At 42.1% G+C, this 27,398-nt stretch overlaps 1 protein-coding gene and 2 pseudogenes across 7 annotated transcripts in view; 1 reads left to right on the top strand and 2 right to left on the bottom strand.

Moving 5' to 3' along the window:
* The window catches only part of PRKCZ (protein kinase C zeta), a 646,661-nt gene that overhangs the window by 334,579 nt on the left and 284,684 nt on the right, over positions 1-27,398 (bottom strand). The window lies entirely within an intron of this gene.
* Positions 17,997-18,115, bottom strand: LOC134967149 (5S ribosomal RNA; annotated as a pseudogene).
* On the top strand, positions 20,117-20,235 carry LOC134967163 (5S ribosomal RNA; annotated as a pseudogene).

The raw sequence follows: 27,398 nt of genomic DNA, 5'->3' as shown, positions 1-27,398 counted from the left end.
GGCGTCCAGATACCCGGATCGTGACATACACATTGTGGAGCTATTATCAATTATTAAAAATGACTGTTACTGTGATGCATAATTCAGCTGTTACATTTCTTTAAGAGATTTAGGGGCATATTTACTACACTATCAGATGCAGGTGGTTGTGATAAATATGTCCAAAAGGATGTATCAATTATCATATTCAGGGACAGAGCTTGCGTGAAAGCACTGTCCCTGCAAATCAGTTTCACACACTTCTAGCTGGTTTTTCGCTGTTAGGTGCCCATGTATGCACCATGGTGTCTAGCACTACCCACACACACCCACCCCCCTTGCCCCTCCGCTTACACTTACTAACCTGGTAATCACCGAGTATCTCCTCCTGTCAGCTGGTCACTGGGCTCCTGCTCTGTGATACCAGTCAGAACCGAGATGCCAGTTTACAGCACTGGATTCTCAGTTTACAGCATAAAGCAACTGAACGTGGGCACAGAGAAGAATCAGGTGACCAGCTGATTGGAGGAGAGAGCTCAACAATCACCAGACCCCTGGGTGCAGGTAACTAATTTTTTTTTTTTGTGATAATGTTATTTTTTTCACAATTCCCCAATTTCATTCAGATTGCATTTCCTATTATAAAAATGGGAAATGCGATCCGCTTACTTAAAATATGTGAATTAAAGGGCTTGGGGTAGTTTTCTCAAAAACTACTCCAAAAGCCCTTTAATACATTCAGGGGATACTAAAATAATGTGAAAAGGGTATATTAGTACAAATAATTTTGACAAATATGCCCATTAATATTTTATAACCAATTCCACTGCTATAAACAGAGATACAGTATATAGTTGCCAAAAGCCTTCTATAGGCACACGCAGTAACTTTTCAACCTCAAGTAGCAGGTACTCCAGCTTGCTACTGAAAAAAAATTGAGATACACTAAAATTTACTTTTTTCTATTAAGAAATTTGCAGTGATAAAATTACATTTGAATTTACTTTGTTTACTATAAACCCACAGTATACATGGTTTACAAACATAATTAATATTGTGAAGGTCTGACAATCAAGTCTTTAGATACAATGGAACAGCATTCAGTAAATCTAGGTACACACCTATACTAATCAGACAGCTCTACAGATTCCTGACCCGTTTGCAAGATATATATAGCTTATACGCAACTAAGATCATGTTTTATCAGAACAAAACTGATCTCTTCTGAAGATCTGGTTTTACGGGTGACCCAATATTCATCAGATACAATGGTACAATCAGAGTTGATCGCAGCAGCAAATTTGTTAGCAGTTGGGCAAAACCATGTGCACTGCAGGGGGCGACAGATATAACATGTGCAGAGAGAGTTAGATTTGGGTGGGGTGTGTTCAAACTGAAATCTAAATTGCAGTGTAAAAATAAAGCAGTCAGTATTTACCCTGCACAGAAACAAAATAACCCACCCAAATCTTATGGTGTGTACACAAGGGCCCTCATTCCGAGTTGTTCGCTCGCAAGCTGCTTTTAGCAGCTTTGCACACGCTAAGCCGCCGCCCTCTGGGAGTGAATCTTAGCATAGTAAAATTGCGAACGAAAGATTAGCAGAATTGCGAATAGACACTTCTTAGCAGTTTCTGAGTAGCTCGATACTTACTCGGCAACTGCGATCAGTTCAGTCAGTTTCGTTCCTGGTTTGAGGTCACAAACACTCCCTGCTTTCGCCCAGACACTCCCCCGTTTCTTCAGACACTCCCGCGTTTTTCCCAGAAACTGCAGCGTTTTTTCACACACACCCATAAAACGGCCAGTTTCCGCCCAGAAACACCCACTTCCTGTCAATCACATTACGATCACCAGAACGAAGAAAAAACCTTGTAATGCCGTGAGTAAAATTCCTAACTGCATAGCAAATTTACTTGTCGCAGTGCGAACATTGCGCATGCGCAATTAGCGGAAAATCGCTGCGATGCGAAAAAAATTACAGAGCGAACAACTCGGAATGACCACCATGGTGAGATCCTTGCTATGCCCGATTTTCACTTTGCGATTTCCCCTGAACTCCCCGGAGCCCAGCACCACCGATTTTGACTAACTTTTCTTGAGATATGTGTGCTTACGATTTTGTCTTATGTGAGATTTAATAGACATGTGAAATGAACTAGATAGTACACCGATCTAGCAAGGATTGACTTTCCTGCACAGTCTAGCTTTTCTTGCGATACCGACCTGGCGGGGCCGCGCATCGGGATCGAATCGGGATCGCATGTGGCATAACACCTTGCGATTTGCACTAACTTTTCTTGTGATTTTGACTATATAGTCAAAACTGAAAGAAACAATCTCACCGTGTGTACACACCATAACTCTCTCTGCAAATGTTATATCTGCCCCACCTGCACTGCACAAATTTGCTACTGCGATCAACTCTGAATTACCCCCCAATGTCGGACATACCTGTAAGTGTGTATGCACCATTAGTCATTCTGCCAATACAACTGCTGCATATGCAGTCACAAATGTTTCAGCAGATGGTTTCAATAGATGAAGATCCAAATCTCATGGCAGATTGTAACAGTGTGTGCGCATTAATTTGCATTTCCTGAGGACTTTCACTTGTAATGCTGGGTACACACTGGCCAATATATCGGGCATTCTATTGAATGGCTGATATATCGCTGGCCCGTCAACCAGTGTGTACCAAAGATATGTCTGAACACCGTCATTCACAGACATATCGCGACGGCCCTGCAGCACACATGATGACCAATATACCTACAGATGTTGGTGCATCATTGTGTGTGTACGGGTGGTCAGCCGACCGCCCGTAAACTCCCTGCAAAAGCCGGCGCTGATTGACAGCACAACTGAGCGGGTGCATGAAAATGCCCACCAAGTTTGTGACGTCCGTCCCGACGGATCAGGCAGTGTGTATGCACAACACACTACTAGGTCTGTCTATAGATATATCTGCAGATATTGTATATCTATAAGTGTGTACCCAGCATAAGAAGAATTGCATCTCAAGTATAAGTGTATAAATAGGATTTTAATTACCTACCGGTAAATCCTTTTCTCGTAGTCCGTAGAGGATGCTGGGATTACATTTAGTACCATGGGGTATAGACGGGTCCCTTGGGAGCCATGGGCACTTTAAGAGTTTAATAGTGTGGGCTGGCTCCTCTCTCTATGCCCCTCCTACCAGACTCAGTCTAGAAATTGTGTCTGAGGAGACGGACATACTTCGAGAGAAGGAAATACACAGATAGTGGTGAGATTCACACCAGCTCACACTTAACAGAAAACCAAGCTAACCAGCTTGAAACAAGTCAGCAACAGCTGAACAACAGTACTTAACCAAGTAACAATGCAGTACTTAACCAAGTAACAATGCAGACTACGAGAAAAGGATTTACCGGTAGGTAAATAAAATCCTATTTTCTCTTACATCCTAGAGGATGCTGGGGTCCACATTACTGCCATGGGAAAGTACCAAAGCTCCCAGTAAGGGAAGGAGAACGCGGAGGCTCCTGCATAACCAATTGAACAAACTTTAGGTCCTCAGAGACCAAAGTATCAAACTTGTAGAACTTAGCAAACGTGTTCGATCCTGACCAAGTAGCCGCTCGGCAAAGTTGTAAAGCCGAGACACCTAGGGAAGCCGCCCAGGAAGAACCCACTTTACGAGTAGAGGGGCAAATTCAGTATGAATCGCAAGTAGCGATTCGTACGGAATTTTTGCTGAGGGGCCGTGGGCGCATGCGCAGCAGGCCCTACTGCGCATGCGCCCGCCTTTTTTGTGGGGGGCCTCAGAAAATATGATTGCCTCTGCCTGTCAATCAGGCCCCACTCTCCTTGCTACCCTCTGTTAGGGGGTGGCGGCCGTGCTGCGGTAGTGAACTCCTAAGGAGCTCCCCAAGCTGTGACCGGCTCCACCGGGCACATTTTCTAAATGGAGTCTGGTAGGAGGGGCATAGAGGGAGGAGCCAGCCCACACTATTAAACACTTAAAGTGCCAGTGGCTCCTAGTGGACGCGTCTATACCCCATGGTACTAATATGGACCCCAGCATCCTCTAGGACGTAAGAGAAAATATGAAGTGACAGAGTTGCCACACTCATTTTTACTGCTTAACAAAAAGAAAAGATACCACAGAAAGGCAGGGGAGTAGAGTGGAGCAACATGTTCCCTTAATTTAGAGTTACCATATTATCCCTTTTACCTGGGACGCTCATGTATTACACAGGTTCTGTGGCTGGCTGACTTCAAGCCTACATTTCAGCTGGTTTTAATCAGCCAGAGAACCTGTGTAATCCATGAGCATCCCAAGTAAAAGGGGTAAAGTGGTCACACTACTTAATTAATACAAAATGCCCAGATATCAATGCACAAGGATCATCATCAGTTCATCCTACAAAATGTCTACCACTACCGTTTTACTGTAAGGTGCAGGTTTTTGAGAGAATTTTATAGATTAAAACAGAATGTAACATGCCTGGTGTTCCAGTCTATCAAGAGCTATCTTCTGATATCTGACAGGATGCAGCAATGTTCCTATCAGTAGTGTGCTCCCAAATAGACATCACATGTACAAAAAGTTAGACATTTAGAAAAAGCAAAGGGATAACAGATTAGCTGGAGCTCATGTAAGTATATTCTTATATGTTTCATATAGGAAATATCACTCAAAAATAGAATTTTAAGTTGTGATAGAAGTTGTCATTTAATATAACCAATACATCTTATAGATAAAGCTCAATGACAAACTTACAGTATTTGGCTCTCATATCCATTATTTATTGCCAAAGCAAGAAACATCTATTCTAGACTGTCAGTGGATTCAGTTTAACAAGTCTACACCTGGGAAACCTTTTTTAAACTCCATACGTAGACACTAAAAATATAATGCACAAAAAAACCCACACACAAGCCAAAGGAGTTTTATTTCTTTTTAAATAGGTAGTAACATATAGGATGTCTTACATACAGAAAGCAGAGCTGTGCTTCAACAGGCCAGACAATAGAAACTGATCTGGCTCCTAATTAAGAATTAAAATTCAAACAAATCATCCATTTGTCAATAGATTTTCTGAACAAATAATGTAATCTTACCACACAAGGATTACTGCATCTGTTTCTGTACGCTGCAAGCACAACATGGTGCTAATTTATACATAGTCCCAATGCTAAACACGCAATGTAATAAATGAAAATAAAAGTGGAACACAAAAAAAAAAAAAAAAAAAAAAGGACCAGTCCTTACTCTGTCATCTATCTTGTTATACTGGCCACATACAGGCTACCTATAGCATTATCGCTAGGCCATTTTAGCAGGGAGCCACGCCCAATCTGATTTTAAATCTGTTAAAATGCATGTGCTGCTGACCATCCGCTCACCATCAGTGTGCCTACTGGGCCCCGCCTGCGGTGAACTTGGTCCCTCTCACTCAGTCTGCCACGCCGAGTATACTCTTCCTCCACCTGAAGTCTGTTCGTAATTAGATGCTTAAGCATCTGGAGACAGACCATAGGGCTGGTTATGCTTCTAAGCCACTGAGGTGTGGCTATAACTAGCTCATCTTTGTGTCGACTTGAAAAGGCTGAGTGGAAGGGCTTTGTGGACAGCTACAGTGGACAGATAGGGAATCCTCCTGTCTCCAGAAACCAGGAGATGCCAAAAAAGAAAAGCCATTATCATACCAGCTCATCTTGATCGGGACTAACTGATTTGTGATTATTCCTCCTGCAGGTATATAACTCTTTGAAGGGGGCATGTGGGGTGATTTGAGAGGCATTGATGGGGCATATGGGATGGTTTGAGGTCCATTGTTGGGACATGTAGATTGGTGAAATGCCGGGCATGCCCCCAGAGTGATGGAAATGGAGGTGTGCCACTCCACACTAGTAAGATGTGCTCTTCAAAATGAATAAGTGCCCTTCTTGGTGATCAGCGCCATTACTTAGTACAGAACTACCAAGCTTATTTATGACTGGTTGCTTCAACTCTGGTTCACATTTGCGTCTCACAGTTTATATCAGCAGCACACGCACTAATCACAAAGCTTAACCAAACCAATTTGGTGCCCTAGGCAACATTTTAGCTGCAGTCCTTGAAATTGCCGAGATATATATGAAACTGTATATATATATATATAAACACAAACTCCGGCACTCAATGGAAACCACAAGAAACTGTACCCGGTGCCTTCCTCACTAATAGCCATGGGCTACATGTAGTACAACCTCCAATGGCGGCACTCAGGAATAAATAAGGAGACTCAAACAGCAGCTTGTTAGGCAACATTTCAGTGCTTCCTTGCACTTGTATCAAGACAATTAAATGCAATAGAAACATACACAGGTTTTATATACCCACAATACCAATTAACCCCACAAGACAGCCCCCCATTTCTTGTGCAATTACAAAGCAGGACAGGAAGAGAAACCCCGTAACCATAGTTATAAAAAAACCAATAGTTTAAAACCAGTGTAATAACAAACAGACATTAAAGATTAAAAACAAACAACAAAATACAAGCTAATGGACAAGTAATAGTCATACCCAGGTATATACATATATAAATATATAATAAACAGCATGTTTTAACACGAAAAGATGAATATAATCCAATCGTGCATATATACGATCACCTGGAACTTCACAAATGGAAAGAGACCCTACATAAACAGGCCAAAAACAATGTTTCACTGTTTACCCCATCCACCATATAGTACATCCCACATTATAGAAAAACCTGCATTCCAATATTTTCATTTAACTCCCTAGGAGTCAGGGAGTCAAGCCGTAAGATCCACTCCGCCTCCCTCTTTAATAGGCTGGTAGATCTATCACCACCCCTAGCAGGGGGGAAGGGGGGGGGTACATGGTCTATAATCCTGTAACGGAAAGATTGTGCTTAGCCTCAACAAAATGGCGTGCCACAGGTTGAATACTTGAACCTGTGCTATTGGCTGCCCGAACGGCAGTGCGATGTTGTGCCATCCTTTCACTGAAGGTAACCTCAGTCTTGCCGACATAAATTTTTGAGCAAGGACAAGTTATAACAAACTAGAAAGCAACTGGTACAAGTAAGCCAATACCTTATATTGAATTTAACCCCTGCACATGGGTGATGAAAGGAGGGTCCTGTCTGTAAATAGCTACAGGTCGTGCAGTTGGAACATTTGTAACAACCGTTTTTAGGTTTACGGAGGAAGGTGCTACCTTGTTTCTTCCCTAGTTGGGACTCATCATTGCGTACCAAGTTATCTTTAAGGTTCTTACCACATCTGTAACACATCATGCAGGACCCCCAATTCTTTGTCAGCATGAGTACTCATGTGTGTATGTTTACTAACCCATACATGACCGTTGGTACTGTTCTTCTTAACTTTGGGTACAAGGAGTAGTTCTGTCGGTATTGCTAGAGCCTTATTTCTAGCCTTAATCAAATCAGCCTCTTTGTACCCTCTCTGCAGAAATTTACTAAACAGTCTCCAACTGGCGAATACCCACTTCTCTGTCACCACAAATACAAAGAGCCCTCAGAAATTGAGAGGAGGGCAAAGCATTCTTTAGGGGTACCTGATGTGCACTGGTTGCCTGTAACAGGTTATTACTATCTGTAGGCTTGGTAAACCGTGATGGAGACAATCTACCATTAGTCTTAGTGAGACACACATCAAGAAAATGAACAGTCTTGGCATCAATGTATTATGTGTTTCAATCAGATGGACAAAGTCACCTTCCGGCCCCTCCCACAGAATTAATAGATCGTCAATATATCTAAAATATGCCTCTACTCTGTCAGCAATGTCTCTGTTGGCAAAAAATAGACGTTCCTCGATGACAAACATAAATGCATTCGCGTACGATGGGGCCACATTGGACCCCATCGCACATCCTGACAACTGCAGGTAGTCATGGTCATTGTGGGAGAAGAAATTTCTCGTCAACACCAATCTTAAAAGGTTTAGAAAAAAATTCAACAGGTGGACCCTTATAAATGGGGTTATCCACAATCAATTCTTTGGTAGCCTGTATACCTGCCTCATGGGGTATGCAGGTATACAGGCTACTCACATCCACCGCACATAGTAGACATGTTTCAGTCAGAGGCGGAAGCTGCCGTAGAGCCACAAGAAGACTAGTGGTGTCCTTCAAGAACGTCGGTTTGGCCTGCACACAAGGCTGTAGCAATGCATCCAAATAGATGGAAATGGGTTGGTATAATGAACCCCTGGCCGCTATTATGGGACTACCCGGAGGGTTAACCAATTGTTTGTGCATCTTTGGTAGCGTATAAAGCAATGGTTTAACCGGATATTGTACATACAGTATATGTGTGTCACGTTGTTGGGTCACATCATCTGCTAGCGGCTGGTGTTGACGTGGCGACGTGACTGCGGAGGAACTGCAGCAGCTGACACTTCTCCGAGCAGCAACGCCTTATTCTGTGCTTTAGCAGCATTCTGAAAATGCTGAAAAATGCACTGACTGTAACACTGATACGGTGACGTCACGTGTGCTGGCGGCTCCTCCTGCAGCAATGGCTCCCTAGGCATTCACCTATATGGAATATGCCCAGTGTAGGATCTAACTATTCATTGATCTCCATTGTATGGCCTGGTTTACATGGTAACATCACTGACCGCTTTTTCAAACGGCTTTCTTAATAAGTTAAGGTGAAATTAAAATAAAAAAAAATAAAAAACAGATAAACACTTTCTGCACCAAAGAGACAGTGTAAAAATATGCAAATTAGAAATGTATTGTTTATTTTAGATAGCGCCACCAGTGAACACAAAAAACTGGTTTGTAACATCAGTCTCAGCCCCACTGGAATATATAGTGTCAATTCCCCAACACACACACTGAGGACAAATGTAGTCAGTAGTTAATTCACCCACCAATTTTGGGGCTTTATTTTTTTTTTTTTTGGGAAGGGGGGGGTTTCGATGAAACCAGAGCAGCCAGAAGAAACCCACGCTAACAGGAAAAACATACATACTACATATACATGGGGTCCTGGTTGGGACTCAAACTAATATCCCCAATATTGTGAGTTTGTGATACCAACCACTGTACTACCATGCTATACTCTCATTTCCAAATGTATTTATTATTATTTATTAACAGTTTCTTATATAGCACAGCACATTCCGCTGCACTTTGGAAATTGTTTTGTTTTCCTCAATAGGTGGCCCATATCTATTGCCTCCAAGTGTGATCATTCTTACTGCAGTCACTGAAAATGCGAATGACTAAACTATAAAAGCTACAAATATGTCTAAAGGGCACAGGTAAAGTAGAAAGAGTCAAAGAAACATTGGAACGCAGCATTTCCGTAAAAAAAGGACACAATACTATCATAGAAATAATCACAGTAAGGTGGAAAATCTATTATTTATAATTATATACAACTATACATATATTACTGTAAACATTTCCTGCTGGAAGCAAAACTCATTTAAAGCAATATTACATCTTTAATCAATGACCATATACAATGTACATTTACATGACAGGCTCCCTAATGTACCTTTCACAGAGCCCCAGTAATCAGATCTCCTGTTCCTGTTATTACATTCAGAAACAGACTGGCCCACTTTGTTGCAGTAAGCTTTTACAGCAGAGCTCAGAGATACAAAATTATACAGGAGCCATACATGGCACATTTTCCTTTTACATACGAAAAGCCAATGTCAGAGATGGTCTCTAATGGCTGCATTCAGCAGACCATAATAACTACCATCACCTAAAATCAGACGACAAGTACATTTCTAATATCAATGACTACTTTAAAAGTAAAGCAAGAAATGCACCTCTACAAAAGGATATATATATATATATATATATATATATATCCATCTCGATAGACAGTAAATACATACATTGAAATATTAAGTTAACTACACTGCCCTATAATGTTGTAAGTAACAGAAAAACTACATTGGGCAGTAACTAAATTAGACCAAATTTTTTTTCCTGAGATTTTTGACAATTTTTGTTTTCGGGCTATCCAACTCGCCCCCATTTTTTCTGCCCAAAAAAAGAAAAACCCATACAGTAGGATACGCGAAAAGTCATGAACCTATGTATTTTCCTGGGCACGAATGGCAAAATAAAAATGCATGCTTATCACGGATTTGGTTTCACCTTTCCATAGGCAGGCGAAACCAAATCCCCGATAAGTGTCAGCACCGTGGGCTAATTGGTTAGCCCCAGGGGCGATAATTGGCCACAGCAAATTACCGCAGCTAATAGGATACCACCTATATGGTTTATTGGTTTTCTTTTATGTGAATGAGGTACAATTTATGCAAATGTAAAAACTATTTTTTTATAATCACAATACATTGGCATATTCATATTGACAAATTCCCAGACAATATGGATCCACCTTAGCTCCCGTAAATGGCATGTTTATAAAAGTGGTTGCATCACATAATGTAACATTAGATAATGAGCGCTTACTCTGCACCACACAGCAGTCTAACCTATATAGGACTCCCATGATACATATCTATTGGAGGTCCCTTTAGCCATTAAGAATTTTATCACAGGGACTCGGAACTCAGAGGTGGCTTCTGCATTTCTGACATACATAATTTGTCAATAAAAGAGGGTATTGTGTTCAACGTGCAGATATACAACTAGTAATTTTACCACCTCTAGCAGAGCTCTCATTGCGACCACTCTCCAACTTGACTTACTTGTGCCCTGTGCACCAAATTTCTGTTGAACTTTAAAATAAAGATCATTGATACAGTCTCACCAGAGAGAAATGTATGGCCACAAGATTGTGAAGTATTAGGTTTTAAATATTTATGTTGATCAGATTTTTAAGGAACGTATGCATGTCACATACTGTACAGTCATTTCATTTACAGTCAAAGTCACTATACATTCTCTTACAAGACAATGCAATTCCTAGTAATTGTACATGGTGAGAGCACAAAGCACTCAGGCCCAGATTTATCAATCCTTGGAGAGTGATAAATAGCACAGTGATAAAGTATTAACCAATCAGCTCCTGTCATTTTTAAAACACAGCCTGTAACATGGCAGTTAGGAGCTGATTGGTTGGTACCTTATCACCGTGCAATTTATTATTCTCCGAGGCTTGATAAATCTGGGCCTCAATCATTCCCAATGATAAGCTGCAGTTATACAATTAATACTTGGCACAATCACCACTGCAGGGTCATCTAGTGCTGGAAAACAGAGGACAGGTATTGCACACGCACATGGATGACACTATTACAAAGACTGGCCACTCTGAAGTGTTAAGGGGGCTACTCACGGAGCGATCGCTGCTTAAAATCTAAGCAATCTGACTAGATTGCTTAGATTTTAAGCAGGATCGCTCCATGTGTAGCCCCACAGCGATAGCGATGCACACCACAGAGCAACGCAATAGCTGGTGCTAGATTGGCCTGCCGTGCAGGCCAATCTAGCAGGTCGCTCGTTTCACCCGCTGGGTGAAATGAGCGCCCCCCCCCGCACGCTCAGCACACATCGCGCTGTACTCAGCACACATCTCTCCCGCATCGGCTGGTGAGTACCGGCCTTTACAGTCTGAATTCACGCCTCCAAAATAATCTTCTGTGAGCAGAACTTACTTGAGGTGACTAATCTCTTGACAATAAAGCGCAAAGAATTAGGCTGTTGTGAACTTACAACTCAAATTCAAGCCATTTAAACCTAGACCTGAACCGGAAGAGGCGGTACACAGAGTACATGGACTCTGTCATCTTTCAGCTCATGTCCATCATGTATCAATACAAGAGACAACAATGGGGCACAAATGCAACATCATACGGATCAGAAGCAGGCAACTTGTGGCACTCCAGTTGTTGTAGAACTACAAATCCTAACATGCCCTGACAATTTTGCTGTTAGGGTATGCGAAAACTGTTACTCAGCATGTTGGGATCTGTAGTTCCACTTCAGCTGGAGTGCCACAGGTTGCCTGTCCCCGATTCAGACAATGGTACTGTAAATATAGTATGTGAGGGTGCGGATGTCATTAAGTGTTTCAGCAAGAAATGATACATATAAACAGGTTTTGCGCCTCCCAGAACAAATTCCAGGAATAAAATGATGGGTGGAGACATGTATACTGGCATGCAAGATCATCACTAATACCCCTTTTCCATCTACGATGTGGGTCGCAGCCGGGAGCCTGACACGGGTGCTACCCGGCTGCGACCCGCATCGGCCCCTTTCCCATCAGCAGCCACCATTCCGGCATATTGCCGGGTTGGTGATGCGGCAGGGGCGGCACTGGGAGATCACATGTTCTCCCAGCGCCGCCCTTCCATACAGTGTAAACGGGAGCCGTGTCGCATCGACACGGCTTCCGTTTACACTACACCTTACCCGGATCATTCCCATGTGCTACCCAGGTAGGATTCCCGGGTCACTTGATCCGGGTTATTCCTGAGGGAGCCGTTTCCACTAGCAAAAAACACGGGTAAATGCGCGCCCCCGTGCATATAGCCGTGTTTTTTGAGGTAGTGGAAAAGGGGTATAACATATACAGTACTTAACCAAAATACTAAATGTCACACACAAGTGGCAGATGATGCCCCCAATCGCTCGGATGCTTGTCCCACTGGCGGTATTTTGTTCAGTATTGCTTTAAGCTGGATATGGCTTCATTATTTTATGGAGACAGGACAAGTACCGTTTCATCTGGTACTAAAGTCAAGTAAATGTTTGTCTTAATAGGCGTTACACAGTTAGGACCAGAGAGCCTAACTACAATGTACAGATGCTTACACAGGCAATTCTTCAGAAAAGCAGTTCTACAGTTATGCCTCTTCCTTCTACTATAATGCCTAAACTGCCCCATTTCTACAAACTTTACAGCCAAGATAGATGCCAGCTTTATAAGAACAATTTCTTTATCTTGCACACATTTTTACAGGTGTGGTACTGTGCTGTTGGCATTCATTCATACAATCATCACACACTCACACTGCCGGTCAGTGCCCCAATCAGAATATTCAATGGACTACTCGCATTCTACATAATCTTATTGGGTCTCACATCGATGGCAAACCATATGAAATCAGCTGTCAACCATTGCTGTTATGCAAACATCGATTGTCGATGGCCATCCCTACACTACAGAGAAAACATTTTCTGTGTTCCATACTAGCACAATGCCGCTCTGCACACTGTATCAGTACAGTATTTTAGAATGATAAACTGGGCGTTATCTGGTCTAATCCTTCCCAGCACATGTAATGGATAGCCAGTATGAAGGTGACAAGAGAAAGCACAGAGAAGGGGTATGCTCAGGTCATTAGGAGAGGTTTCAGACATGGGAACCAGGAAGTTATCCAGCCTTGGGGCAATATGTTTTTGGGCTGTAAATCCTGTGGCACAAATTTCATGTGATCAGTCAGAGTCAATGCCTGAAAGCTAGCAGATATAACACGGTTTATGATTTGACCACAGACATCGCTTCTGTGGTCTCAAGAGCACAGCGAGAAGGTACTGCCATCACAGTGTACACACTAATATTTTATTACTTTAATCAGTGGTTTCCAAACTTTCTTGAATCTCAAACTTTTCTTATTGAGAAAATCAGCTATTTTTTTTTAAAGTAATAATAATAATTAATATTACTTTTGCCTACTACAATGACCATAAATAATTAGATTTGGTCATGAACCACCAACCTGTGCCACCCATGCAGGTGCCCCGTGGCATCCAGTTTGGGAACCAGCGAGTTAAATAATACCTAACCAGAAGACAGGTAACTTCATACAGATGTGTAAGCGTGTTGTGCGTCTGCAGCTGATATACAAATGACACTCAACATGAAAAAAGGTCATCCCTATTTGGAAGCCGCCGTGATGTTCTATTTCTTATCCAGATGTCTTATCTAAGAGATATTGGGAGAGATGAATAATGCACCTGTATAGGGCAAACCAGAGTGCGCTCTGTAGTACTGATGTCATATTGAGGATTAGCCTCAGGAGAGTTCTAGCACTGGAGCAGGTACTACAGCTGGAACATGTCTATAGCAAGCTAAGAGTAGAAAAATATTTCTATGTAATGTAATTTTAAATAAGTATTTAAATGTAAAGAGATTCCCTTGGCGTATTCTGTTCTAGGAGGAATGCCAGACTGCCTCAGGGAGGTCAATGCATACAGATGTTGGAGGAATAACCACAAGATTTGCACAGACACCCAGCAGAAAATCTCACATTTATCAAACAGAAGTTCAACTTTTGGCTAAACAATCTCCAATACTAAAAACACAAATTGTGTGCATGTTACACACAATACAAGAGTAAACAGGATAAATATTATTTTTTCATTTTTACAACACTGATGTTTCCAGTACCAACAATAAATACAATTCATGTTGCAGTACCATGAAACAAAATAGAATGTAATATTTACAGATGTGAAGGTGAACAAAGTTACATGAGACTGTGCTGCAGGTCAAAAGCTCGACATGAGTTTTTCACATTTTTTTCTCTTTTTTTTTTTTTTTACTTTTTCATACTTTACTACTCACGTGGACTACGATTGGGAACGGCAACCTGTGCTGAGCGCAGCGAGGCACTTTGCCTGAAGCATGGCGATCGGACACGGTGCACTAATTGGGGTTCACGGTCACTGTACGGCGAAAAACGACGCAAAAAAAAAGATTTAAAAAAAACTCATGTCGACCTTTTGACCTATCGATCTAGACCATGTCGACCTAGAGACCCTGTCGACCTAGTTACGGTCGACCAATAGTTGTCGACCTAGACACTGTCGATTTAAGTGTGGTCTACCTTCAACACCACACCCGTCTGTTATTTGACTCCAGACTATTTTTATTAACTATGATAACTATGTGAGAACAAACCTGCTACTCAAATTATCACTTAACAAAAGTGATGCAAGACACTGACATTCTGTTTTATTAATCTGTTTTTAAAATAACAATGGTAAAAGAATGCGATGAAAACAGACTGATAATATTTAATAATAGAGATTTGTAATTAGGAACATATTATTTAGGTAAGAGATGCATCCAGCCCAGTGTCACCCTGTTTAGCACACTGGCATACAGTGCATCACAGTAATTTGGGTCATGGGTTCAATTCCTAAAAACAACAAAAGCTTGCATGGATTTTGCACTTTTCAGGGACATACTGGTTGCTTTAATACAACAGGCAAAATGAATCCTAGAGTGCGATCGGAAAAAAATATACGCTATGGTAAGAACTTACCGTTGATAATGGTCCACAGGATAACAATGGGATATGATGAAGCGACAGCGGATTTGCACTAATCGGTCAAAGCTTTTCCGGATTCCCAGCATGCAACGGGCCCATCCATATATCCCCACCTCCTTTCTCAGGCAAATCAGTTGTATTCCAAAGCTCAAGACAGGAGCATCATAGATAGCCCTAATCAGGCGATAAGAACACACGCACACCCTTCTGTACAAGAAGGAAGAGGTTAGTGAGTAAAAGGATCCTCAAATCAGGTGCCACAGGGTGGGATCCCTGTGGATCCTGTGGACTTAAGAGAAATACCGTTATCAACGGTAAGTTCTTATCATAACGTATATTTCTCCGGCAGGGTACACAGGTTATCCACAGGATTACAATGGGATTTTCCATAGCAATTCAGTGGTGTGGACGCTCCTGATTAGACAGGAGAATCCTTCGCCCGAATTCAGTATCATGAGAAGCAAAGGTGTCCAAGGCATAATGTCTAATGAATGTGTTAATGGAAGACCATGTGGCTACTGTTCTGCTGAAGCACCACGTTGTGCTGCCCATGATGGACCTACCTTACGAGTAAAGTGAGCAGAGACATTAGGCGGAACAAGGAGATCAGCCTGAGAACATGCTTCTGAAATAGTCATCCAAAGCTTTCTTGCCAGCGTCTGCTTATCAGCAGGCCATCCTCTCTTGTGAAATCCATAGAGAATGAAGAGAGAATCTGTCTTTCTGATGGCACTGGTATGATCCACGTAGATCCTAAATGCACGGACCACGTCCAGCGATGCATCTCCCGCAGAAAGGCCCGGTACCTGGAAAGCCGGGACTACAATTTCTTCATTAAGGTGGAATTTAGATACCACCTTCGGAAGATACCCAGATCTAGTTCTGAGAACTGCTTTATCTGGATAAAACAATCTGAAATGGGGAATGCTAATGCCCCTAAATCTGATATTCTTCTACCTGACGCCATAGCCAGTAGAAATAGAACTTTAGCTGTCCACCATTTAAGATCCACTTTATTAAGTGGTTCAAACGGGGCAACTTGAAGGGCTTTCAGGACTAAACATAAGTGCCAAGGCACTGTAGGAGGAAAAAAAGGAGCATTCCCTGGAAAAAAAAGTACCACATCCTGTAAATTGGCAATTTTCTTTTGGAACCATACAGTCAATGCTGATACTTGCACTCTCAAGGAAGCCACCTTCAAACCTTTATCCATTCCTGCCTGAAGGAATGCGAAGACCCTGGAAACTCTGAAAGATTTAGGGTCCATTTTCCGTTTACTGCACCACACAGGTTTGCCATATTCGGGATAAATGTGAGCTGAGTAAGGTTTCCTTGCTCTGAGCATAGTTTGAATTACCTGTTGTGAGAATCCTCTTGACTTCAGGATAGAGGTTTCAAGAGCCACGCCGTCAAAGACAGTCGATTCAGATGTCTGTGATAACAAGGACCCTGCATTAGTAGATCTGGGCGTAGAGGGAGCAGAAGTGGAGCATCCAGCGACATCCTCTGCAGATCGGTGTACCAATGTCTTCTGGGCCAAGCCGGAGCTATTAGTATCACGGCACCTTTTCCTTGCTTTATCTTTCTCACCACCCTGGGTAATAGGGTGATTGGAGGAAACACATAAACCAGATGAAAATCTCATCTCACTGACAGGGCATCCACAAAGATCGCTCTGGGATCCTTTGTTCTTGACCCATATGCGAGCACTTTATTGTTCGGACGGGACGCCATGAGTTCTATCTCTGGCAACCCCCACTTGTCTACTAGAGTTTGGAAGACCTCCGGGTGTAGAGCCCATTCGCTTGACTGAATGGCGTGTCGACTGAGAAAGTCCGATTCCCAGTTTAGGACTCCCGGAACGAACACTGCAGACAAGGCTGGATGATGAAGTTCTGTCTACTTTAGTATGTGACTTACCTCCTTCATCGCTTTTCGGCTACGAGTTCCTCCTTGATGGTTGAGGTATGCAACTCCCGTCGCATTGTCCGAGCGGATCTGGACTGGTTTTCCCCAAAGAATGTCCTTTGCCTGAATCAGTGCCATGTATATGGCCCGAATTTCCAATATATTTATTGGCAGGCAACCTTCTTCCTTGGTCCATCGCCCCTGAAAACGCAACCTTCCTGACAATGCTCTCCAGCAATGGAGACTGGTGTCTGCAGTCAGAATTTCCCAATCTGATATCCAAAAGGGTCTCCCCTTGTCCAGATGGGATGTCTGTAGACCCCAGGCTAATGACCATCTTACATCTATCGTAAGAAACATAGTCTGTGTTTTTATCGTCTGAAGAGAAAAGTATGACTCTTGTTTGGGCGCACTCTTGTTAAATTATCTAAGTTTTAGTTGATAAATGAAGTGCCCGAAGGTTAGTGATATAGTCTTTGGATTCTGCTGTCTAAAATACGTAAAAACTCAAAATGACAAATTAGACAGAAATAGCCATTGATATGCCTGATGGGAGATGTGTCTTCCAAAGAAATTATAAAATGTTCAGATCTTAATTATGCCTGGATAATTGCATATCGGAAAGTAGCTACATATTATGCTGCCTCAGTCTGCCAAAGATCTGTACAAACTGAGTTTGTATTAATGCAGCCCTAGATTGGGTTAGGTACGTGAGTGGAAGAGCCCATACACTACTAAACAATTCTTTAGGTTTGCCACTGTTATGGAGAGGTAAATTGGGATGAATAAGGTTCAGGAGGTAGTAGGATAAGTATAAGTGGTGATACTGCTGTTGGTGTTGTTTCTTAGGGAAGGGAGTCTTCCTACTTCACCGGGTATTCCCTAGCAGTCGCCTGTCTAGGTACTGACCCAGCCCACCTCCGTTTAGCTTCCAAGGTCGGACGAGATTGGGCGTAAGCGTAGGGGTATGGTCGTAGAAAGAACTGACCCTATACCACCAATGAGAGTGCACCGAAACGGAGGATTGGTTCCTCCTCAGAGAAAAGACTGGAGGACTTCGTTGAGAAGAAGAATGACCACAGTCGGGTAAGTGTGAATCTGCTGTCCACGTTAGACTGAAGAGACAGGTCCCTTGAGGGGACACGCTCACCAGAATCGTGGATGAGAGTTCACAGAAGAAAGAAAAGTAGGAAGATATTCGAGGGTAGAGGAGATGTTAAAGAAGCAATTGAATTAAATACATTAGGTCCCTTTCGGTCACCTGGGTTGTTTGAATACTGATGGGTCCCAGTAATTGTGACGGATAACCCAGCAGGTACCAAAATAACGAGAAGATACTCTGTGATAATAACCATGAAGATAATAATATCCTTATAATTGGTACCAATCCACTGAGTAGATACGGCGTTAATTATGCATAGCAGACCCTAGTAGTATTTTACAACCACCGGACTAGTATGATATACCACATACCCTTAGAAATCACTAATAACAGTGGCTGCTCGGAATGGAAGTGAACAAGCCCGTGACCGGGTGAAACGCGTTTTCCGTTTGGGCACTTTGCCTGTCCGACATCTAAATGGGTGATATTTAATGCCTTACTGATGCATGTCTGATATATATATATTTTTTTGGGTGATATTTATTGCCTTTTTCATTAAGCATTAATGCTTTTTTTTGAATACTTTTTGCGCCTTTGAAACAATCTCTGTCACCTAAATCACTGGTATTTCCAGCAGAGCTGTATGTTTTCTTCTGGGCACCTTGCCTGTCTGACATCCAAATGGGTGATATCTAATGCCTTACTGATGTATGTCTGACATTTTTGGGGTGATACTTATTGCCTTTTTCATTAAGTATTAATGCTTTATTTGAATACTTTCTGTGCCTCTGAAATAATCTCTGTCACCTAAATTGCAGGTATTTCCAGCAGAGCTGTATTTCATATGTGTGTACTCCCCATGTGGGTACTTTGGGATACAGACTAGTGATAAGGGTGGACAATTTGTGGCCCCGCATTCTCTGCGGGCACCCCACCTGCCTACCTTCCTTGTGGGCGCCTTGCCTATCCGACATTTGAAGGGATGATATTTAATGCCTTACTGATACCCGTCTGATATTTTGAATGGGTGACATTTATTGCCTTTCTCATTAAGTATTTATGCTTTATTTGAATATTTCCTGTGCCTCTGAAATAATCTCTGTCACCACTTTTGCTGGTACCTCCAGCTGGGCTGTATTGCATATATGTATACTCCCTATATGGGTACATTGTGATACAGATTTATGATAAGGTCGGACAATCTTTTGGCCCTGCACTCCCTATGGGCACCCCGCCTGCCCACTGGTTGAAGAGGTGACACCCAAACCTTTATCTGCCTTATTTGATTAAGCATTTTTTCGCTTTAGTTAAATATTGAGGTTTTCAGCAAATAATCCTGTTACTCACATTACTGATTTGCCACTGTTATTAGTGATTTCTAAGGGTATGTGGTATATCATACTAGTCCGGTGGTTGTAAAATACTACTAGGGTCTGCTATGCATAATTAACGCCGTATCTACTCAGTGGATTGGTACCAATTATAAGGATATTATTATCTTCATGGTTATTATCACAGAGTATCTTCTCGTTATTTTGGTACCTGCTGGGTTATCCGTCACAATTACTGGGACCCATCAGTATTCAAACAACCCAGGTGACCGAAAGGGACCTAATGTATTTAATTCAATTGCTTCTTTAACATCTCCTCTACCCTCGAATATCTTCCTACTTTTCTTTCTTCTGTGAACTCTCATCCACGATTCTGGTGAGCGTGTCCCCTCAAGGGACCTGTCTCTTCAGTCTAACGTGGACAGCAGATTCACACTTACCCGACTGTGGTCATTCTTCTTCTCAACGAAGTCCTCCAGTCTTTTCTCTGAGGAGGAACCAATCCTCCGTTTCGGTGCACTCTCATTGGTGGTATAGGGTCAGTTCTTTCTACGACCATACCCCTACGCTTACGCCCAATCTCGTCCGATCTTGGAAGCTAAACGGAGGTGGGCTGGGTCAGTACCTAAACAGGCGACTGCTAGGGAATACCCGGTGAAGTAGGAAGACTCCCTTCCCTAAGAAACAACACCAACAGCAGTATCACCACTTATACTTATCCTACTACCTCCTGAACCTTATTCATCCCAATTTACCTCTCCATAACAGTTGCAAACCTAAAGAATTGTTTAGTAGTGTGTGGGCTCTTCCACTCACGTACCTAACCCAATCTAGGGCTGCATTAATACAAACTCCGTTTGTACAGATCTTTGGCAGACGGAGGCAGCATAATATGTAGCTACTTTCCGATATGCAATTATCCAGGCATAATTAAGATCTGAACATTTTATAATTTCTTTGGAAGACACATCTCCCATCAGGCATATCAATGGCTATTTCTGTCTAATTTGTCATTTTGAGTTTTTACGTATTTTAGAGAGCAAAATCCAAAGACTATATCACTAACCTTCGGGCACTACATTTATCAACTAAAACTTAGATAATTTAACAAGAGTGCGCCCAAACAAGAGTCATACTTTTCTCTTTGTACACGTATTATTGTTTTCTTTTTTGACTCTGGGCGCACCGCCATACGGACAGATAGGAATTTCCATTAATTATTGTCCATCTCTGGCCCTTACAGGATTACGTTTGTACTCTGAATCTAGGTCAGTGCAGGATCCAAAACCCTCCCATTCTAAACCTTTTTATCGGCTGATGCAACCCACTCCATTTGGCAAGACTCAGACGCTGCAGAGGCCTCGAGTGGAATTGTGCATACTCCACCATGTCGAACGTTGACACCATCAAACCCATCACGCGCATTGCTGAGTGAATGGATACCTTTTGACTGTGTAACAAGTCTTGAATCCTTGACTGGACCTTGGATATCTTGTTCAGAGGTAAAATAATCCAGTACAGCCCCCAAATGAGTCATCCGTTGTGACAGAACCAGAGACGATTTTGCCCAATTTATGAGCCACCCGTGGTTCTGCAGACACAATATTGTATGTTGCAGATGACATAAGAGCAATTCCTGCATCTGTGCTAGCATTAAAAGATCGTCGAAGTATGGAAATATTCTTATCCCCTACTGGCGGAGATAACCTGCCATTACCACCATAATCTTGGTAAATACTCTGGGAGCTGTGGCTAACCCAAAAGGTAGGGCCTGGAACTGAAAATGCTGCTGGAGGATAGCGAACCTGAGATAGCATTGATGGGACAGTGCTATAGGAACATGTAGGTAAGCATCCTGTATATACAGGGATACCATATAATCCCCTGGCTCCATGGCCAAAATGATGGAACGTATCGTCTCCATGTGAAACAGAGGTACCCAAATGTATTTGTCCAGTACTTTGAGATTGAGAATGGGCCGAAATGACCCATTCGGCTTCTGAACTAAAAACAGGTTGCAGTAAAAACCCTGTCCTCTCTGTGCAGGAGGAACTGGAATGACTACTCCTGACTGAACCAATTTCTGAACTGCCTCTAACAAAGCCCTGGCCTTCGTCTCTACCCGAGATGGGCTGGTAAAAAAAAAAAACCTTCAAGGAGGGTGCTTCTTGAAGGCAAAAGCATAACCCAGAGATACCGCTTCCTGCACCCAGGCATCTGTTGTAGACTGCTGCAAGATCTGTGCAAACTGAAGAAGTCGGCCCCCCACAAGGTGGAGGCCCGCACCATCAGGCTGATGGCTTATTATCTGTTTTCCCAAGCGGTCCTTTGGTAGCCCAATGCTTTTTGGTCTTACCAGACCTGTTGTATTGGTGCTGCTTGCCATCACTTTTTCCTTTAGCTTTTCCTCGAGAAAAGCCAGAACGTTAGGTTTGAAATTGTATGTGGAAGGAAACTTGCCTTCTTGGAGTCTGCTTCTGACTCCAGAATATCTGTCAAATCTTTACTAACAAGATTATCTCCAGAAAAAGGCAAAGATTCCAAAGCCTTCTTAGATTCTGAATCAGCTTTCCACGTACGTAGCCAAACTTCTCTGCGAGCAGCGATTGTTAAAGCTGATGTCCTGGAGACAATAGTACCCATATGCAATGCTGCTTCTAAGAACATTGCAGCCTGTTTTATATGTGCTATATGGGATTTTTGCTCTCTAAATGCTATTGAAAAATCCCCCCTCCAATGCATCAGCCCAGGCAGCCACTGCCTTTGCCATCCAAGCTGAAGCCATGGCTCAGCCATGTTTCTTTTGAGAGGCTGTTGCTGTAAGTGATAAACCGTAGGTGGGAAGCTGCATGTAAGGGTTAATCGTGTAACCTATCCTTGGTACAGGAGATGGAGGAATTATCCGTTCAGCTATACTGGATAATGTCTACTGCACACATAGCCCAAGGTGGATCAACCTGCACCTGAATCTGCCTTGTAACATAGTATCTAAGGTTGAAAAAAGACAATTGTCCATCGGGTTCAACCTATTTGTGGTCTCCTATGCACGATTATTTTGTATAAAATTTTGACTGAAGTTGCTGACTGCCGTTCCGATTAACCCCTCTTTTTTATAATAACCATAGTGCGTGACTATGCCCCGTAACCCTGGATATCCTTATCCATTAGGAATTTATCTAACCCATTTTTAAAGGTGTTGACTGAGGTGGCCATTACAACTCCCTCAGGCAGGGAATTCCAAACACGTATCGTCCTTACCGTAAAAAAGCCTTTACACCGTATTGTGTGGAATCTCCTCTCCTCTAACCTGAGCGAGTGTCCACGAGTTCTCTGTGTTGATCTAACCAAAAACAGGTCCTGCGCAAGATCTGTATATTGTCCCTTTATATATTTGTAAATGTTGATCATGTCCCCTCTTAATCTCCTCTTTTCCAGTATAAACATGCCTAGTCTTGCAAGCCTTTCCTCGTATTCCAGCGTCTCCATACCCTTAGTTTGGTCGCCCGCCTTTGAACCTTTTCTAGCTCCAGGATATCCTTTTTGTAGTAAGGTGCCCAGAATTGTACACAGTATTCAAGGTGTGGCCTCACAAGTGATTTATATAACGGGAGTATAACACTCTCGTCCCTAGCATCAATTCCCCATTTTATGTATGCTAATATCTTATTAGCCTTCTTTGCTGCAGTCCTACTTTGGGTACTACTGCTTAGTTTGCTATCTATGAGGACACCTAAGTCCTTTTCCAGTACAGAATCCCCTAATTTTACCCCATTTAGTAGGTAGGTGTTATTTTTGTTCTTGTTACCACAGTGCATTACCTTACACTTGTCTGTATTGAAGTGCATTCTCCATTTCGCTGCCCAAGCTTCTAATTTAACTAAGTCATTCTGAAGCGACTCAGCATCCCCCTCCGCATTTATAACTTTACACAATTTGGTATCATCTGCAAAAATTGACACCATGCTCTCTAGACCTTCTGTTAGGTCGTTAATGAAAATATTGAACAATAGCGGTCCTAATACTGAGCCTTGCGGCACACCACTTAGCACTTCAGTCCAAGTTGAAAAAGATCCATTAACCACAACGCGCTGCTCCCTATTATCTAACCAGTTTTTGACCCAAGTGCATATCGTGCTTCCTAGCCCTGATTCTTGTAGCTTGTAGATAAGTCTCATGTGTGGTACAGTATCGAACGCTTTGGCAAAATCTAAAAAGATTACATCCACCTCTTTACCCTGATCTAGGTTTGCGCTTACTGTTTCATAAAAGCCAAGTAAGTTGGTTTGACAGGATCTGTCCTTCATAAACCCATGTTGATTCCTTTTAATGACCTTATTGACTTCAAGGAACTTCTGAATACTATCTCTTAGAATACCTTCCAATACTTTCCCCACTATAGATGTAAGACTAACTGGTCTATAATTACCTGGTTCAGCTTTACTTCCCTTTTTGAATATAGGCACTACTTCCGCTATACGCCAGTCTTTGGAAACCATACCTGATATTACTGAATCCTTAAAGATCAAAAATAGCGGTTTTGCAAGTTCAGAATGAAGCTCCATTAGAACCCTTGGGTGAATACCATCGAGACCTGGTGACTTATTAATCTTTAAATGTTTTAATCGGTCACAGACTACTTCCTCGCTTAAATAAGTACCTATCAGTGGGATATTCTCATTATTGAGATTATATGTTAGTCCCTGAATTGGGTCCTCTCTAGTAAATACTGTTGAAAAAAACTCATTTAGTGTGTCCGCTATGTCATTATCATTTATGCTTAAGACTCCCAACTTGTCTTTTAAAGGGCCTATACTCTCCTTCTTAAATCTCTTGCTATTAATGTATTTAAAGAATTTTTTGGGATTCACTTTGCTTTCCTTTGCTACTAGTTTTTCAGTTTCTACTTTAGCCGCTCTAATTTCCTTTTTGCATATTTTGTTACATTCCTTATAGTGCTGAAATGACTCTGCTTCCCCGTCAGATTTGTATTTTTTAAATGCTCGCCTTTTCTTGCCCATAAGTTCCTTAATCTTTTTGTTAAGCCACATCGGTTTATGATTTTTATTCCTTATTTTGCTGCTCATAGGAATAAATTTGAGTGTATTTTTAGCTAGCAGGAATTTTAGTACCTCCCATTTCTCCGTAGTATTTTTTCCTAAAAACAAACCTTCCCATTCAATATCCCTGAAAAATACCCTCATCTTTTCAAAATTTGCTTTGCTAAAGTTTAGAGTCCTAGTTGAGCCAGTATAGGGCTGTTTATGGAAACTGATATTGAATGTGACCATATTGTGGTCGCTGTTTCCTATGGGTTCCCCTACTATAATACCAGATACCAAATCCCCATTGTTTGTTAATACCAGGTCTAAAATTGCATTGTACCTAGTTGGTTCCTCAATTAGTTGAACTAAGTAGTTATCATTAAGTGTGTTTAAAAACATATTGCCCCTAGCAGTATCACATGAATAGTTTTTCCAGTTTATCTCTGGATAGTTAAAATCTCCCATCACTACTATGTGTCCTACTCCTGCTGCTCTTTCAATTTGCTTTAGTAACAATTCCTCATCAGATGCGTTGATACCAGGCGGCCTATAGCATACACCCAATACTAACTTTTTTTATTCCTTTTTCCCCGCATGCAATTTCTACCCATGATGTCTCGACAGTGTCTACAGTCACCTCCTGAATATCTTCCCATAGATCAGGTTTTAAAAACGGCTTTACGTAAAGACACACCCCTCCACCCTTTTTATTTAGTCTGTCTCTCCTAAACAGTGTATAGCCCTCTAGATTGACTGTCCAATCATGAGATTCGTCCCACCAAGTTTCAGTAATGCCTATAATATCATACTGTTTGCTTGCTGCAAGTATTTCTAGTTCTCCCTTTTTACCAGTAATGCTTCTGGCGTTTACATACATACAACTAAGATAAGTATTTTCCCTTGCGTTAGGGACATCTTTCACCTTATGTAGCAATGATGACTTGTAATCGTCATTGGTTAGTGCTTTGGTAAAATCTCTTTTAGTACCCAAGTTAGTAACCTTACCGCCTGCTCTTACCTTCCCCCCAACTTTTCCCTTATTTCGTTTACTACCGCCATCCCCACTATTCTCACTGCATGACCCGTAGTTTCTAGCTAAACCCTCCCCCCAGGCTCCTTGTATTTTTCAAGAAACCTAAAGCTAGGTGAAAGCTAAAACAATTTGCATACAAACCATCCTGAACCAGATCCTTGCAAGACAAACATGATATGAGTGTTGGTGTTGCTGTGAGTGTATCTTACTCACCTTTGATGCTCTTAGACATGATAAATAATCAACACTTCCATAGTGCACTACACAATTTGTGACTGTAATCACTTTAAGCTTCTTTTTTTTTTTTAAAGTGTCCTACAATCCAACCCTACTCATGCACCAGCATTGAATCAGAATAAAACAAACTGACAAAAATATAGTAAAGTCAGCAATCACACTAGCAGTCAGTCACATGTTATACATTAGTATAATAAGCAATATGAGCACATCATCAACTACATTTTATGTATGTAGGAGAACATATTACTGCATCATGTTTAAACAGATCTAACGTATTCAGACGCAATACGAAAGAAACAGATGTATACAGACTCATATGCAATAGGCACTTATTTAACGATTCGTACTCAAAGGGTAGATAGAGACTTAATTCTGTATAACCCATACTCAGTAGAGCGGGATACAGGGAGACTCACCTCACTTCCAGGCCCGATCAATACGTTCGCGAACGCTGAGTGGATCCAGACACTACTAGTGTACACTGCCGATACATGAACCTATAGTGAACACAGACGCTCAGTGAATACGGACGCACCAGTCATACAGCAGCCTATGCTGCGACTGGGTCCCCTTCGTGTACAGCGTCTGAGACGGAAGCGGGAAACGGTTCATGGCGGGAGACTCGGAGGAAACTGGTTATGAACCGGGGGGAGGGGTGACCAGGAGAGCATCTGACTCCCCACTGCTGACATCAACCATAGGGATCACCACCTCATACTATTCCTGGAGCCTCTGATCCCTAAAGCCTAGCGCTGGTGCACCCGAGGTGGCAGCCGCATCAGCGACTGTTTGGTAGTCTCCTCCCAAAACAGTGCGGCTGTGTCCGTATTCCCCTTCTAAGCGGAACCGATGTCTTACCTTCTCCCCGTGCTCTGGCCACTGCCTGGTAACATCTGCTGGACCTGCTAGTATATCAGACACAGACGCCCGCCTAAACAACACTATACTCGTGGGTAAGCATTGTCGCGACCCAGCGGAGAGTTGTTGGAGCGACTCTTTTTAAGGTACGTATAAGATGATGTTTAGAAAGATCACTCAGAAAAATAGTAAGACTATAAAAATAAAATAAGAAAACTTAGGGCTGCTAAAAACCAGCAGCCCTCTGACCACGGTCCGGCTCCTGCAGCACCAAACAAAAAACTGATTTGCCTGGGCAAGGAGGCGGGGCTATATGGACGGGCCCGTTTTATGCTGGGAGGCCGGGAAAGCTTTGATCGATTGGAGCAAATCCGCTGTCGCTTCATCATATCCCATTGTTATCCTGTGGATAACCTGTGGACCCTGCCTGAGAAAAAGTATGTAACAGGAACGGATGTAAATATTTACATAATCTCTGTACAGCGCTGCGTAATATGACTGGCGCTATATAAATGATAATAAAAATATGAATGGGTAATGGTAATAACATTAATAACAATAAAAAAAAAAAAATAATGCTTCCATTTTCCAAGGTTCACATCTAAAGCCCAATTACCCGGGCCATTTCCTGATCCAGTTAATGTATTATTAATAAC

This window comes from Pseudophryne corroboree, chromosome 10 (assembly GCF_028390025.1).
Source record: "Pseudophryne corroboree isolate aPseCor3 chromosome 10, aPseCor3.hap2, whole genome shotgun sequence".
In the NCBI taxonomy this organism is placed as follows: domain Eukaryota; kingdom Metazoa; phylum Chordata; class Amphibia; order Anura; family Myobatrachidae; genus Pseudophryne; species Pseudophryne corroboree.
Note: the sequence above shows the minus strand (reverse complement) of the source record. Positions and strands in the feature narration are given on the sequence as shown.